Genomic DNA, 18,870 nt, shown 5'->3' on the forward strand with positions numbered 1-18,870 from the left:
GTCGATTTCTTTAAGCTTCGTTTCAGCCCCCGGACGTTTTTTTAGCTTCACTGAATATTGTTTTTTCTTTTTTCTTTCTTTTTTTTGTCACTGTATCGTCGCGGAATTTTTATCACGGTTATCGGAACGTTTCGCTGCTCTGCTCTTTTCGTCTAAGTACAGTGTTCTCCTCTGACTCTCTTCTCTTCGGTTTCGCGATGTGAAATTTTCTCGCGATACGAAAGTTTGGGCCTTTCTCCTTGAAATTTGTAACCTTCGCGATGGAAGAATCAGGTTTCCTCGTAGTTTCGTTCACGCATGCCGACTCGGCTGTCGGGGTGATTCTAAAGTCGGCTGGTACACCGCTGAGGGATTTATGCGTTTTCGAAGCGAGGCACCCTCGTGCAGCACGTGCCGTCCGACCAATGAAAACTCGGCACCGCGCCCCACCATTTCTGTGGTGGAGTAAAGCCAACCAGCCACGAATATGCGAACAGCTAGTGCAACAGGTGGCTTCGGCGCCTCCATCCTAAACGATCATGTATAAAATCGCACAACCATTACCTGGCCCTTTAGTGATATATATAAATACATCGATGCATACGAACACACACTTAATTTTTATGTATACAACGCTATTTATTTATTTATATAAAGTAGAGCAAATCTTATTAGATTAATTATTTGGTACATTTGTCGTATCCATATTTTTAAAAATTTCTTACATTTCGTTAAATAGTCCAGTTAGTCCGCAATCATTTGGCCAGTGTGCGGCATGTAATCTGCCTTTAATTCAATATTTCAGCGTGACATTAGTCATAAAATATTCACTTTTAGTATAACATTAATGCATAAGAAATGGTTCATTATCGTATATGATTTATCCTTGTACAATATCCGAAGGCAAAAATTCGTAAGTCTGACTCGACATAGGACAGCAAAGGGTTGAAGGTAACGTGAAAAATAATAATTTTCCACAATAGGCGCTATTTTATACGCGAACAGGCAAATATGTGTTTCAACGTTGGAAATTAACGACTTCCAATTTATTAGCTGTTTAATTATCAGGTGTTTGAGGATACCGGTTTGCATTGAGGTAATCGGAGAAGTTTACCTATAAGTTTAACGCAATTTCGTTGCCCACTTGAAGCATCCTTCGCGTCATCCATTGTCAAATTATACGATTAAACAAGTTTAAGAATGAAACGAATATGATTAAGTTGTTTGAACAAATAATGATAATTCCCAGTACGGCTGGTAAGTAATCTGAACGAGTGGACCGGCGAGGCTGAGAGGCTGTGGAATGAGGAAAGCGGTCCAGTACAAATTTACCTTGGGAAAAGGACGGATCGTATCTTTAAAAGGGTGCAAATACCTCATGGGCGTAAGGTCCAGTTACATTTTTACTCGCTCAATTAGCGAAAACAGGTAGGATAAAGTTTGCGGCAAGCATGACGGTGGTCCGAAGCAACCCGATCTCTGTCATTCCCTTCGGACACAGCCGTCTTGGATTTCGGGATCGCCCCGCCATTGCCCTAAAATTCTTCCTAAGTAGCGACACGATAATCCTATGCTTAAAAACCCTTGGTACTTTTCGTACTTTTAATGGGAACAACCGTGTGATCGGTGAATTCTCAAGCTTCTTCTAAACGGATCGTCTTTTGCGATAAACGTGATTTTCGACAACCTTTCCACGCGTACCGATAGAGAATTCTGCGAGAGACAAGTGTATTCGAGAAATTGGAACATTCACTTGTTTAATTTTGTCTCTAAGCTTCTTCTTCTTATCCAGCAGGTGTTTTATCAGGATTGTACAACCTGTCGCTACTTTAAAGATGCGTACAGTTGATATCGAGCGAGTAGGTACAGCGTGATACTTGATCGTCGATACTTCAATACTTTGCTCATTTTCACACGAGAATATTCTTCCGGCGAATTAGGATGCAATTTAAAAATTGATTGCTTCCATCTATTACCTCGTTTCAGAACGGAACTGGGACGGAACTAATAATTAGGGCTACGAAATGTACGTTTGTCTGTGTCTGTCCTTCCTCTATTCACCTACAATATTACCTTCACCTCCGACCTTTTGTTTTCACCTTTTTCCTTACCTGCTTACCCTGTCAGCGTACCAGTTCAACCCACTCGTCCTGTCTTTGCTCCTTAAAACCACACCGAAGTATTTCCAATTCTTGCACTAATTACCTTCGGTCAAACGAAACGCTAATAAGGATATTTTCTAAGTAAATAACATTCTCATTGTTAAAAATGAGTATTGCGGAAAAGAAAGGAAGGAAAAGCTTCAATGTGTACCTGTGATTGAAAGTGAGAAGAAGAAATGAAAGAATGAAAATAACGAAAAAGTATGAAGAATAAGGCGAAACTTTGATAAGGCGAGGGAGACAAAAAAAGAAAAGGGGAATCTGAGGGAAATAAAAAGTGGAGCAACAGAAGGGATATTTCTGTAGTCAAAAATGGGCCAGGTACGTCGTGAGGATGCGCCCTGGGCGTGAGTCGAATAATTAAATATAAACTGCACTCATTTGTGAGCTCTATGGCAAATAACACGTTACCCGACAACTAGTGGTAATTTATGAGAGCTCCGTATAACGCTATCTTTTTGACCCTCCACGAAGTTCGAAGGATATCTACATATATACAGATGCAAGTCCATTCGATGAATACATATGTATTCACAAATTGAGATACAAGATTTTACAGGTAAACGAAAGAGTGAAATGCAGGCCTAAAAATTCGAATAATTACCATTTCTTTCATCTCGTTAACATTCTTTCTCCTCCCATTTCACCTTCTTCTTCGTCTTCTTATTCATAATTCGTTTAAGCAAACTATATTTTCATCTCAAATCCATTGAAACAATATCGGTAATTTGCAAATTTGTTCAAACTGCTTTTACCGTCGGTTTTGAATTAGAATTTATTCTTCGGGTAGCAATTTTCATAGACGACAAACTAGACGAACTTTTGACAGAAATCCCTAGCAATCAACGAGTCCAAATGTGACAGCCGTGACTCTGGCACCTGTGTTTCCGAAAAGAAATCGTGCGCTATCAAAGAGATAGGTCGGGGATATTGTATGCCACAAAAAGCTGACTGTTCATCTACATTTCTCAACTTGCCGTGTCTAGAACCAGACAGGAGAGACGCGTCGAAGCTTGTTAAGGAGTGCGTGCCGAACTGATTCCCAGAATACAATTACCACATTATCCAGTTCCGCTTTCAAATTCCTCATTTTGTCCTTCCAGGTTCCTTCGACGTTGTTCCGATGCTATTCGTGTTTAAGCATCATAGACTACGTATTGTGAACCGTCGGATAGGCAAGCACGTTTCCCAAGACAGCCTTCCTTAGGTGGAATCTCAGATTAAAACCGCATCTGAGGATTTTATGAAAATATAAGTTTGAACGATTTCATCTTTTAATTAGAAATTTCAACGAAATGCAACTTTTCAAAATTATTTCTCCTTCCTTTTTTCAATTTCTTCTCCGTTTACTTTGACACACAATGCTTTTTCTCCTCTTTTTCTCAAAAATTTTCGATCTACAAGTTATGTCACTCGAATGATTTATTTTTTTAGAGAAATTTCTTTCGAGTTTCGCTCTTTCTTGAATATTTAACAACGTTCAAGATTTACGGTGGCGATTACATAAAAGTTAGAGTTCCAATCAAAGAACGAAAATTGCAATGCAGGAAGGAGGATACGAATTCGTAGAAATCGTAAAATCAGCCAACGAGCATAGTTATATAGAGCATCGGTGGTCAAAACGGCACCTGAAAATCGAAGTAAACTTCCAAACTAGTTTTTATTTGTGACTTTGTCCCTTTCTTTGAAATCTGACGAGTGATTAACGATTACGTTCTGGAAATGGTATATCGGAGAGTGCACAAATAACTAGGCGGCGTGTCGGTACGTTCAAACGCGCCAGCAAGTAAGAGAAATTGGAACCAGAAGAAAATAAAGTTATTGTCTATAATAGTGGTCCTATCCGGAAGGCAACGTTAAATTTCTCGGAGGTCTATACGTGTATAAACTATTTCACGACATTATTTCAATTTTCACTATTTCTATTACAAGTATAGTTATGCACGAATATAAACTTATTCCCGTTCAGTTAATATTTATTTAAAAAAAAAAGTTTAAATGACACTAAAATTTGAAACTCTAGACTCTCCTTAGACTCTAAAATTTGAAATCAGATGTGAAACTTCCCGACACCTTTGTTACTTTTTCCATAAAAAAATGTTTCTCCAAAATTTCTCTCGTAGCAATGATATCATGTCAATAACCGTAACAAATGTTACATTGGTCTTGAGTTTGTAGAAGAGAATGAAAAGAAGTCTCGATTTTTTTCAAATGGTAGGTACAGACGTACCGACGTGAAAATTTTCGGACAATTACACTTTCCGCTCATTTTGCCCTTTAAATTTAATTAAAAAGCGTTTTACGTTGTTACGAATGTAATATATTTACTGTAATATGGTAACGATCGTGTCGTACCAGCCCACAAAAAGGTAGTCTCGTAATTAACTTAAGCCTAATAGAGCGTTTAGTAGAAGATGCTTTGAGGTAGGTCCATTGTATTAGCATAAATCATGGAGGTAAATCTCCAGACTGTAGATGAGGAGTAGTTTATCATAGTTCACAAATGAAAGGGTTACCACACTGTTATAAGTCGCTCGTAATTACGAGAGCAGATATTTCGAAGGATTTTCCACCGTGACGGTCAGTCGTAAACGCGTTAACATTTTTCTACGCACCGTATACCTGATACCGACGAATCTCCCGATGAAAGAAACATAGCGCAGTCGGGAAAAGTTATACCAATATCTGTATAAAACTTTTGACTTCAATTCGAGGAATTTACCCGTACAAGATTTGATTTTAAAACACTTGCAAAGTTAATTATCGCAAAGAAGTGTTAGACTTACGGATCAACTTAAAATTATTAAGTCATAATTTTTGAATGGAAGAAATATTAATAAATTAAGTGAAAATAGTAATTGTGATAATTCATAGTTTAATATTGTAATAGTAATCAATTATGATTGATTCTATTACGGTTACCTGCTTCTGTTGATTTTCACTGTGAAAACGCAAAATTTGCGAGAACATAAAAGAAAAAGGATTGAGGCGGTTACCGGTAACAAGATATGATACCGCTTAAATTCAGTACAAAATTGAATATAGTATTACCATTGATTGTTGGCAAAATCTGCATGCAAAATTTAATGTCCGGCGACTACCTGTGTGGTCCTGAATACGAAAACACTACTCACTGGTTTTCAAACGGCTGATACGAGTTCAATGCAGTGCACCCCTTTTGTTAGGTAAAATTGTCATTTATTTATGTTACATGAATTTTAAGTAATAATAAATTAACAGCAAAGTGAATTGCCTGTCGATTCAATTGTGTAACTTTCAAACGTAATATTACCTACTCAGTACTGATATGTGACACTAATTTTCGAAAATATTAACAAACTGATATTTACATAAATTTTAACAATATCACCCGAAATATGATTAAAATCTTTTGTAAAAAATCATTTTATTTGAAAAATGTTGTATTACCGTGCATTTGTGTTTAAGGAAAAGGTGAGCCAATTCGGATCATGGGAGGGAAAGAAAAGTTCACAGGAAACTATATTTTCATCTCACCGCCCCTTCGTCAAACTGGAGGATTCTCTTCACTGGAAACGGTTTTCAATTCTGAACGTAGGTAAAATGCAAAGGGATTGGTATTTCGAGGCTATGGATTTCATAGACCTACGGCCGCGGCATATATTTATGCCAGCTCCACTAAAACTCGTAATAACCCTTGTTTTTAGGGTAAAATAAAAAATGGAGATCCTCCTTATTCCCAAAAATTAGAGAATTAAAAAGAGAACGAAAAGTCGTAATAAATATATAACAGAAAGTAAATACTGGCAAGATAAAATAATGAAAATCTTAATTTTCTATTAAATATCTTATTAATAATAGCATTTACATAAGAAATTTGTTGAACTTAATTTATTAAAATTATTTTCACAACGAAGTCGTACGTTCCGGTACTCAATTTGGCGCACTCATTCGAAGGAAATCAACGGTACAAAGACTGAAAAAAAGAGAACGTTGCGAAAATATATATTATCCGAGGCAGAGAAGAAGAAAGACGAAAAATATTATTACCGCAAGACGAAAGAAGAATTGTGCGTCACGTTATATCTGGCGAGGCTGCATCTGCAAGAATGGCTGCAGAATGATTAAAACAGGATACAGGTAAGCAAGTGGACGGCTCGAGGGACTCTTAACAAAGCCGATTTTAAAGCTATTGAGAAGAAAAAGGAGCCAATATTATCAAAGAAGAATATTAAACATCGTTTGGCGCTTGTAAAAAAAATATATATAAAACGTGGACAACTTATGAATGGGAACGAGTTATTTGCTCTGACGAGACTGAAATTAACAGAATTTATTACTATGGAAGTTCTTCGCGCTGAATTCGCAAAGATGAATCTCTTCAACGTAATCTCGTAACGTGAAACATTACGTTATGACCGTAATGTTATTAAAAATCTGGGATTTTTAGATATGGGATTCCCCACCATCGTTAATTACGAAATTATGTGCATAGTAAAATTCAAGAGCAGTGGAATGAAATATTTCCGGATTACTGTTCAAATCTACTGAAAAATATGTAATAATTTATTGAAACTAAAGCATCGTATTGTTTTAAAGAATAGTGCAAAAATCAATTGATATTTTATGTTACAGAGAACTAAAAGAATAGATTTAAAACGTTAAGAAATTTTTGAATAATGCATTCGTTATATTTACTCTTTCTATTTCTTACTGCTTATGGCAACATGTAATGATGTGTATGAAAGCTGCGGTTATTGGTTGAATTATTACACTGTTTGCTGTATATGTATAATTTATACACGTATACGTACTATGAATATCAAAGGTGTTCTACGCGTGACAAACGGAATTATATCGATCCTTCGAAAAGATTTCTGCCAAGACCGAAATCGCTCTGATTAACATCACTGACGAGATAAATGGTTAACCTAACCTAACCTGTTCAACAGACGTTATACAATAGTGATGCGATACGAACGATTTTTGGCGCTTCGGTAAAACGAACCGAAAGCAATTCAATGCCATAGAGATGCTAACACGCTTTAGAAATTATCAAAGGAGCCGCTGTTTTCAATGATTTACCGTATCGAGTGGAAACAAGGTTGGTACATTGCCTCGCGTGTGAACGATTCATTCTTGCAAAACTTCTACCATTCTTCTTTTTCCCCCGCAACTTCACTTTTTCATTTTTGCCTTTTCTCGACATTTCAAGAAGTCTGCTCCCTTCCTAAACAAGAAGCCTCGACAGTTTATATTTTAAAGTGCTATTTACGATGTTTATACGATGAATACGTACGAATGGCAATTTTTTACTTTTTTCTCACGTTCTTTTTATTCCGTTGGATCGTTAACAAGATGGCTGGAAACCTAATTCGCTGTTCTACGGCGACAGTAGCGTAAAATAAGAAGAGTAGAAATTAACATCGAGTAATTTACAAGTTTACGCAGAACGTGATGTTAATTAAAATATCGCTATAATAGAAAGTTTATTAATCAAATATATTACAAAGTATTGCTTTCAATTTCTGCTCGGTAAAAAAATGGTTCCACCGACGACGTAGAAAATAATTTCATTCAAACTTTGAGAAATGTTCTTTCATTTTACACAAAGCCCTTCATTTTATTCAAGTTTACGTTAAATTTACCTTGAAACTTATTACACTCGTGCAAATTGTCACCGAGAGAAGAAAACGATTTATATTTCCAACAAAAGTATCCAAACTTCCATATCCATTCTGCACGAACATTACGCTAAAATATTAGCGCCCGTTCTAATTCCACCATCGTTAATCTGTTCAAACAACTGTTTCGTAAAATTACACGAACGTACAGAAATTTCGTATACAGTTGAAACATTTCTATCGTGAGCTTGAAAAAACATTCGCTCGATCTTCACAGACGGAAAAGTGTTACAAACGTGTAATTACAATTACGATTGCCCCAAAGTTGTACAAAAGTCGTATTAAAAGGGGTAAAGTGAAATACGGTTGAACTTCCACGAGTATAAAGATATGAAAGCTTACTTCGCGTGTTTAAAAAGCGTGACCGTGACTGTTGAAGTGGTGGTGGTGGCAGTGGTGATGTTGATTATGGCAGACAACGATCGGAAGCAACTTAAGGGCGGGGAAACGGAATCGGGGACTAGCAGCACGCGCCAGCCACACGCCTCAAGTCTTTTTGGGTCTTTTGCCTCGATCCTCAGACACGTACACCTGGGACAGTTGGCAAGCGAGAGACAAAACCTGGGAATGTCTACTAGACTGTGTCTGCTTTTCTTCAACGAAAACTGAAATGATCGAATTAAACGAACCGACCAAAAATTCTGAACCGCGAACAACGACAATAAGAGGAAAAATCTAATTTTATCTGTATTTTACAAAAAAAAAAAAAAGAAACCAACCGATACGTTCGATTTTTTGGGGGGAAGATACAAATGTATAGCAAATTTGTGAATAAAATTAAGTGTTTTTTTTTTTCGTAACGAAGTGAAATTTCGAGATCTGTATTTCGATGCGGTAGAGATAGCGATGGCGGAAACGTAGTCGCAACAATCTTCCAAGGATACATGATTTCCTTGGATGGTAGTTTGGCGGACGGTAGGTAGATTAAACCCTCGAGACTGCGGGTACAGCAGTCTGCTTACCGTATGCTCTCCATATGGCTCGTCCTCCCTCGAAAAAGCAACCCGTGTAGGTTCGACCGCCTTATTCACCTTCTCCTATTAGCCTACCTTCTCACTACCCTTTATATACGAATCCCTGTAATAGGTACAGCCATATTTTCACTAGTGACGCGTGAGATTATGCCAAATCACGCTGTCATCCGTTGACTAGGAAAATTATACGATCAAAGATCCTGTGGATCGAAATTAAATCGATTCCGATAGATTGAGAAGGTGAAAGGATCTGAAGGATCACTTTAACAAATTTAACAGACATCTCACACCTGCAACGTGATATAATGTTCTTGTTTGTTTTTTTTATACAAACTGAATTTTTTATTATATATTAATTTTATTCATTGTTCAACTCTTTTCATCTAGATTCAGTGAGAGTGAATTATACCGAGTTGAAAATATAGAAACTGTTTGTGTATCGTGTTTTTCATGTTTGCGTTATGTGTTCTGTGCTCGATGGAGCATTTATGTTTATCTGTAACTGTGGAAGATTTTTTATAGCGTTCGCCGGATTTATAAGAGTGCAATTTCCTACAAAGATTCGAATCACTCTGAATGCAAGTTCGGTATAAGAGCAAAACTAATAAATGCGTTACACTGATCAGTGATCGAGAAGATCGTACCACCATCGCTAGCAGTACCTCCTCCGGATGTGGGCGTCGCTGTTTTTGGATAGTCTCGTCAGACTTTATCGTGAATTACTCGTTCGTGAGAACTGCTTAAGTTTCCTGTGTTGTCCGAAACCTGTTTCTGTTATAACTGTTACACACTGAAAAGAAGAAAAAAAAAATCAGAAGATTTCGGATAATTCTTGACAATTTTACAACCTAAGTTAATCTTTCAATTGCAAACTAAGGAAAGTTTTGTCCCAAAATATAACCAAAATGTTTATAAAATTATAAACATCAGTGAACAGTTTTCGGTTAAAGCTGACCTGTCCGCTGGTTTCATTTATTATACATTTCGTTTCGTATCTTCTTACGCGATAAATGGACTCAGGATGTGCATTGATGGAAAAAAAGAAGAAGAAATAGGGAAGAAGAAAAAAGGAACACTCGTGAAGTGTCATTGGGAGATTTTGTTTGAGTAATAAATGCTGGTTGATCCAATCTGTTGTTAACGCAGGCACGTTAAAATAGGTGCGAAGACTAATTTTAGACTAACACTGCGAAGATCGGCAAACGATTATAACATTCTACCTTTCTTCCTTCTCTTCTTTTGCCGCGCGTATTTTTCTCTTCCTTTTCCCTTCGCCCTTTTTCCATGGGAATGGATACGATCAGATTGTCAACAGTACCAGATCCGAATCACCGAGAAGAGAAAGGAAAGTTTGAGAAAATTTACAGGTACCATATTCCTCCAGTAAGATATTCTAGTTAGCTAAGACAGACCGCACCAAAAGCACAACCTTTCTCTGAAATGCATAATCAATGAGCGGATGAGGCGAGCGATAAAGCTTCCAAAAATTTCGCTTCAGTTGCACCTACACTTTTGCTTCTTCTTCATTAGTAAGTTTTTGTTCAGCGTACGAAGACTACAGTTTCAAAAGTTACCTGTGGTTATCGTTTTCATATCGAGTTCCATGTATTTTCAATAAAATGTACAAATTTCTTTTCAGCTCTTCTGTCGTTTTAGTCTTAATTAACTGAATTTTACAGTGTATTAAATTTACCGTTTTTGTCTTATCTCTTTCATTCAAAGATTTATACGAATGGTGAACGATCGAATAAAATTTGATTGAAGGAAGTTCAAAGATTCGTTCGAAACTTCATTCGCAAATAAAATGAATTGTTTATTATTTTCGTGTAACGAATACACGGATTTCACTTGTTATTCGTTATTCGTCGATCAAATTGAAATTTACCCAACACCGTCATCAATACCAATGTACACGTACAATAGCAACAACGCTTGCAGGTGTCAACATTCTCGATAAGACATCGGACACCAATGTCACGGTTCCTCTTGTTCTAAATAGCCCGGGTGGTCCTCTCACCTCTCTCGACCCTATCTTTAGACGATCTCGGATCAGCTTCAACGATGAGTTTACTGCTACTTACTAAGGCGGTACATGCATGGAGAAGCAGATGACTGGGGTGAAATCGTTTGCGTGTAATACGAAAGAATTACACGCCTCGTAAGAGTCCCGTGAGAGTTTCGGATCGGTTATGTGAAATATGCGCCTTTTTTTCATAAAACAAGCTCCATATATTAAACCGGGATGGAGAATGAGTAATACTGTTAAATATTAGGAGCGAGGGAAAGTTGTTCAGATTTTTTCGTAGAACTTTGTGCATTAATATGTGATTTGCAATATGATTTATTAAATCGAAATATTTATTAACATTTTGTATTCACGACTGTCGACGTCATTTGCTCTTAACTTTGCCCGCGGGCAACGACGGGCATTTTTGCCCGCAAAAACGTCTGCTTGAGCGGCCTTGTGACTATTTGGAAATTAGTCGATAAAAACTCCGGTACACCGTTCGTGAGATCACAGACACTCTGAACATCCCTCGAACAACTATCACTTTTAATTATCACTTTTAGCATCGTTCGTCCATGTTGATAGATCGCCGCATTAACTCTTAGGGGGATGCTAAGAAGTGATAAGGCAACGAGGGTGTAATACTCCTTTCTAAACACACTGAACACACAGTAAATACACACACTAGACACACACACTACACGCGTACTAAACACACACAGTACACGAGGTAAAAGTTGGACAGTGCAACATCCTCGTGGTGTACCTTAGGTTACTCCAATACCGACGGCACACTTCTCATTTAAAATGCGATAAAACGGCGCCAGAAAATGGTACGTCCACTTTTTCGGGGTCGTTGTAAAGGGGAGAGTTCCTTTTACCAAGCTGTTTTAAAACGAACCTCGAAAAAAATTTTTCAAACTCCGTAGAGTCGTTTGAATTTGTATTTTCAAAAAACAATAGTAACTTCAATTTCCCGCTCTATTTTATAATATAAAAGGGTCCTTGAAAAAATTCAGTTCAGATGTGTGAAAGTAGAGGCTTCACCCTTTAAAATGAGCCCAGATACACTTTTGTACGATTTTCTTTCACAAAGTTACAGCAGTTCAAATAGTAGTTCGTTTAGAGTAGAACGTGTCGCGGTGTACGGATATCTTTTTTAGGTTAGGTTCGCCGTGTTGAAAACATAGTATCGTACAAGAGTTTCTACTAAAATTTTACAACAAAATTCATTCTAGTTTTCAAACGATTCCCCAACGCGGGCCAAAATGTTTTTACAGCCCGTGCGTTCACATATTGCTGGTGCAGTTATAACCGTTTCGAGGGTCATATTGTAAAGTCATGCCGCTCTCAAGCGGTCACGTGCGCATTGAGCCATCAAGTCAGATATATTGAGGAAGAGGCGGTAGGCTTATTACAAACGAACGACTCTTTCTCAGCTACAAATCAAATAACATTTTACTTCTGCTGATAGTCAGAATGTGTTGGTAGGAATAGAGACGTAACGTTTCTTTCAAGTTACGCCCATTTAGGGACACCGTTCGTATTCACTGCTTGCAAAACGTGCAATTAGATGAAATTTAAGGCACGAATCGTATTCTCCACTTTTACTCACGTTTTTCTCAACTTGATTTACCAAAAATGATCAATTCTATTATTTCCTAGGCGTATAGAAATAAGTTACAATTTTTAACTTCAACTTTTTGCAATAGAATAGAAAGGCTAAGAAATGTGAAAGAAAATAAACGCACCTTTTCGTGGATTTATTGCCTAAGACACGAGCACGAGCGTTAAAGGTTTAAAGAATATAGTCGTCTGTTTCGAATCATACGTAAATTGTTATTGTAAAAAATTATAATTATTATCGAACGTTTCCACTTGAATTATAAAAGAGTTCCATGCTTGTTCGAGCATATACTTTATCAAGGTGTCCGAATTAACGTGTAACGTATTACGAAACACAACATAGCATGTCTATATTAGGTTAGGTACGTTAGGTTAGGTAACGCCTAAGTACAGTTCGCCACGTGACGTTGCTCGATATTGTAACAGGGAGGATGGTAAATGTGATGTAAGATTAGAAACAGCAGAAACAAACTGAAATAATATAATAAGAATAATACGAATGGATATGGATGGTGAAGGAGGGATAAGCCAGAAGAGAAAATTATCCCGTCAGAGTAGAAGGTGAAATGTGTCTCGCACTTACGTCCGCCCACGCTTGCAATTCGTTATGACTCTAAAGAAATGCACAATACGTGCTTCATGACCCTGTCAGCATTTTAGCACCTTTAGTATCTTTACATTGTAATCTGATAATAGCAGGTCGGGCCGTAATGTTAACTGGATTGGATTTTAACAAGACAAGGTTTCGTCTTATCCCATATGTAAATTGTGCGAAAAAAAAGTTATACTTTCAGCTGCCTGTTGAAACAGTATTGTACAGGATCCTGTCATTATCAACGTATATGAAGATTCATTAAAGAATGTAATCATGTGTTGCGAATTATATTTCTAAAAATTTTATCAATTTTATTTTTAATAGATTTCAGTAAAAGTTTAAAATTTTCCAATGAAAATTATTCTATCTAATTTCTGTACAATTTGTAAAAATTAGAATTATTATCAAACGTTTCAATTTATGTTGTAAAAAAGATTTCTATACTTACTCGAGCGTGTACTTTATCGAAATGTTCAAATTAATGTACAGGATCAGTCACGTGAAAATGGCTAGCTAATTATCTTCTCTAAGTAGGTGTACCTAGTGGTACGAGAACATTTTTATACGTAATTTAAATGGTATCGAATAAGATGGAAGAAAATTTCTTTTATAAATGCCATTTTTTTTTTCTGTTTTTTCTTTTTCAAAATCACTTATGCTTTTTAATAAGATAAATTTTATATCAATCGAATGAAAATGATCGATCTACATTTGTAAATAAATAAAATAAATTTATCGTGGTACTTGTTTCAGTTAAACGTTTAGTTTAGAGGAAGTCGTATATTACAATTTAATTTGTTCGTTTTATAGTCAGGAATAAAATCAGACTAAACGCGAAGGATGAAAGCGATTACAGCAAACATAAGCTATCAATTCTCCGCCTCCGAACGCATCCTCGGTCGCTTAATCTAATAAAGCAATTAATAACTAATAATAACTTAATACAGCTCATCTTGGACGAAGTCCATAATTACACGCTCTTTAATTACGTGTATTCTGGTTGGCCCGATCCAACGTTATTTGATTATCGTTCAGAAAGCGCGCAGAAATTAGCGAACAGGTGGAACTGTTTGTTTTTGGGACACTGATGAGCCTCGAAGGAATCAAATTTATAACTTGAGAATTTTAAACTGATCCACCTCTGATGAGATACTTAGAAGTCTGTATACATTATTTAATATGTGAACACACACACACACACAGAGTATAATATATTAATCCATACAAGCAAATACATTTCAATAATTGTGAGAATCTCAAGCGATTTATTTTGGCAATTTTAATTAAAGAGCACGTGTAAACATTTCTCCTCTTGTTAAAAAAAAATGTTCACTTTAAAGAGCGTCTCCTTAGTTAGCATTAATTTTACAATTTTTGGACACCAGCAAAGGGGAATAAATGATATTACCATTAATATTCGGACACTCTTTAGAACAGTATTACTTTTCCAAAATTGGACCAAACGACTTGAGTTCTTTTTTTTTTTAGTAGTTAAAAGGATTAGTTTACTAGATGACGTGTGGAAAGAAATTTGGAAAAAATTGCAAAAATTGTGGGAATCGCGAAGAAAGTGGTAAAGGTCGCTTTTCACAACTTCTTCATCTGAGCTTGCAGCGAAAATTCAAAATATACGTTTCGTAGATTTGTGTCGATTGTATACACGTTGAAAATTTCATCGAAATCGGTCGATGCGGAAAGAAGCGACATAAAGAAGATTCGGATGGAAAAGTTGTACAAAGTGACCTTTACAATCTCCTTCACAATTTCCAATAAATTCCAATTTATTTCCAAATTTTTTCCACGCGTCGTCCAGTGAACCATATCCTTCTAACTTCTCAAAAAAAAAAAAAGAAAATTCAATTCCATCGGTCGAATTTGAAAAAAAGTTACACCGTTCTAAAGAGCGTTCGAATATTAATCAGAGTAACTGTAGATTCGTAGAAACGTTCTCTCTAATTCACACGAATCAATATGCATCTGTAGCATGTTATATACACCGAAAGATTCTCATAAAACGTTCGGTATAAAAATCTTTCTAGAACGTGAACGTGCCCGGGTTGAACGTGACTCGAAGAACAACACTCGAGCACCAGGACGAGTTCAATCGATTCTCCTTCGAATTTCTAACCGTACCCTATATATTTAGCATATCCTCCATAACTGACAGCATGTTATTTCACCAACAAATAATACGCAAGAACCATTGTGTATCCGGCGAAGAGCACTTGAGATTGGAGGGCACCCTTAAACGCTTTTAAATACACGCGGAATGGGTAGAAAGGGTGTTGGAGGGCGGCCAAGAGAAAGCCGAGGACAGAGGGTGAGCACAACTACGTAGAAACGTGCGGTCTCGCTACCTGCTAAATTACTACGAACAACTATAGCCGACAAGGAGTGAAAAAGAATACACTTCTTTCTTTTTTCTTCTTCTTCTTCGGTCTCCAATTATCGCACATCGAAAGATTTCGCTTGATGACAAGAGTACAACAGATTCGGGCACGTGTACCGTGCCTTGAATCTTTATCTAAGAACGACTCGTCTATGTTAAGGCGAGTAAAAATGGGAGATAAGGACAAGTGAGAATTTGGAAAATAATTTTGAACAAAATTCCACGTAGGAATGAACGAGAAATTTGATATATTTATGTTGGTGTATACAGAATGACGTTAAAATTCTAACTGTTGTAACTTATTCGAATGCAAATTTTCTTAATCGTTTTGCGTAGTAAATTTAAAGCGCATGAAACCAAGTATATAAAATATTGTAATGTTATTACGTGAGCATTTTATTTCTTTAAATTCCTTTAATTTTTAAGTTTTTCCTCAAGTTAATTCGTTAAATTTTCTTCTCAAATTAATTCCTTAAAATTTTCTCTACATTTAATCCTAACATTTGTTAATCGGTGTAAATCACAGTACGAAATATTTGGACAATGTTATCGATCAATCGGAAGCAATAAGTGATAAAGTAAAACGTCGCTAATCGATGAAACTTGAAATTCTGAAGCTCACATTGAATCTAGAAATTTTGTCCTTTTTCTTTTTTTGAATCGCGACCAACGATCTCATCCCAACAAACTTTGCTTGGCTTTACCTCCCTTTTTTTTCTTCTCTTTCCCCTTCTATATACCTTCCTCCAAGATTCTTCGTTTATTTCTCCACCTTCCTACGTTCATTCTCCTATTCTACCAAAACGGTTCCCACGACTTTCAGCTTGAACTGAACTACCGCCGCTTTTTGCTTTTTTCCTTCGCGATATTATACAGGGTGTATCGCCTAACTCGCCACACTTTCAATACCATCGAAATTACGCGTTGTATGAAAAATTAATTGCACACGAAAGTTTCATATTTTCCAAGGGAAAATGCACTTTTCTCCGAGTTATACTCGAAGAAAGGTTTCAAGTGTAGACAATCACAATAATACCGATATTCCTGAATAATAAACGTAACTCTCTACATTTTTTAAAAGAAAAGTGAATATTAGAGTCCTCTCGTAAGTTTCTATCGAATTTTATAATTTAGATCAATATTTCCAGCGAGCCTTTAAGTTTGATAACAAAAACGTAAGCGTCTTTCTCATTTCACAATTTTTTTCTATTTTCTTTTTATTTTTATAATCTTTGGTAAGATTATTATGTCTAACTTTCGTTAAAATGTAAAAATATAAAATAGGACGATCTGATAGATTTAATTTCATTTTCAAGTCACCGCAAAAATTCCGAATTAATTGTAAAAATTGACAAACGTTGTGTATCTTCAGTAAACAATTGACGTATTCTATCCCAGATAGAAATATACTAAACGGTAACATTGTCTCGTTTTTAATTATCAATAGTAACTGATTAATCCGTAGAAAATAGTCGAAGAAACTTTACAGAATTCAAATTACAAAAAATATTAATTTTACAAAAAGCGTCTAATTGTTGCAAAATTAGTAGCAAGAAAATTTTCGAAAACGTTAAAAATCTTCATCTTCTAAATATGAATTATTCGCGCAGATTCGAAAATCCGAAAGATCTACAGTGTCAAATTGTGACATAGGTGAAACTAAACGCGACGTTGAGGTATCGCATCAGACTGAATAGGATTAGTATTAGTACGATTTAGTAGGTATTATCGCAGTTTGTAGGACGGCAAGAATAAAATGTTTTCATTCAACGTATCGGCCTCGCCGACTTAACTCGTTATTCACGGATATATTTCATAAGATTAGGATTCGTCAAAATTCTCCTAACTAGCCAGTAGGTATCCAACGTTCTATCGTGATTTAAACATTGTCCGCCCTTCACCAGATCGCGGCAGCTCTATATCAGTTTGTTCGAAGGGAGAAAAAAGGTGGAAGGGAGGTTAACAAAAGGTATTAGCCACACCATTTTCATCGATCGAGTCACCAAAATGCAAATAAGCCGATTAACGCTCTTCTCGTCATACTGAATGGAAGGCTAAATTGGAGATTGCCAACAAATTCACGAAAGAACATCCATTAACCCCTTAACATATGACAACCTGTCAGACTCGTGGCAGAGATTCTGGCGAAGATGTGACAAAAATAGTTGTATTAGTAGGAAAAATTAATAGTAATCCTAATTTTCGTTTAAATTTGTAGACACTGAGGATTGCTAAATGTAATTAATATGTGACAGAGTAGTTTTTGTTACCTGATACAGTGCTAGAACAGAAAATGGCTGACGCTTAGATGCATAGTCAGAAAAGAAATCATAGGTTAAGGGGTTAATAACCTTTTATTTCATTGAGATTCATGAGATAAAATAAACGATAACAGAGAGATACTTTCTTTTTTTTATCGCTAACGTTAATCGTTTCAACCTACTGTCCTTTTTTCTTTTTCCTTTCAAATATTGCCGAATATTCGCGACATTTTTCAACGCGGACGTCTCGTCTTTGCTGTCTCGTTTTTAGGAAAAATTATATTACTCGAGTATAATGGGAGAAGAAGGAGAAGGCGGAAGAAACGATTAACTTTCCCAAACTCTGAAAACACTGTGCACCGCTAGACCTACGTCGAAGTCGAGAAAAGTCCGGTTAATTGGCGCCAGAAGGGAAAAATTGATTTCGGAAAGACTCGAACGACCGACAGAGAAAATAACTCTGAAATCACGGTGGCCCGAACCATTTCGGTGATTTGTATTGTGGTTCGAAAGAACAATTTATAACTACCACGTTTGAGAACCTTTCGATGTACATGTAAACAAAAACGAAAATGCTGTTTTATTCATGAAAATATTCGTAAAGTTCGGTTACTTTGTTTGCAACATTTATATTGTTTTCGATAGAAAAATTATATTAAAAAGAAAGGTTTGACAAACGTAGCATTTATTGGAACGATCTAATGGAAAATTTAACGGGCATAAAATTGTTCGATAATTTTAAGACTTATTCCTATTTACCTGTCGATCGAAGTAACAGGTAGAAATATGTAAAACTGTGAAATTATGAGATAAAACTTGCGAATATTTCGAATTTCTTCGAAACTTTAGTTTGAACAGTTGATGTTTCTTTTTATCGATTTCTTAAGACGATACAACGAAATACCTCGTTAAACTCTCCTCGATAAATATTTAAACGAATAAACGAAGAAAATTCGTTCGTACTGTAAAAGTTTCAAACGAAGAAAAAATACATATTTATCTTCTACCAACAATTTCGTAGACTCTTAATTACATATACGATCGAGACCTAATCATCGGTGAGTTACGAAACATCAAAGTGAATGAAGCTACAGAAAAATGAAACAATCGTGCTCTCTTTTTGAAAGCAATCCATGTATTGAAACAGGCGATACAATGAACCTTCTGCCCAGCTAAAGAGTCCTCGTAAAACAACAGTTCGTCTAAACTAGAG

Source organism: Habropoda laboriosa, unplaced genomic scaffold, assembly GCF_001263275.1.
Source record: "Habropoda laboriosa isolate 0110345459 unplaced genomic scaffold, ASM126327v1 scaffold67, whole genome shotgun sequence".
Taxonomy (NCBI): Eukaryota; Metazoa; Arthropoda; class Insecta; order Hymenoptera; family Apidae; genus Habropoda; species Habropoda laboriosa.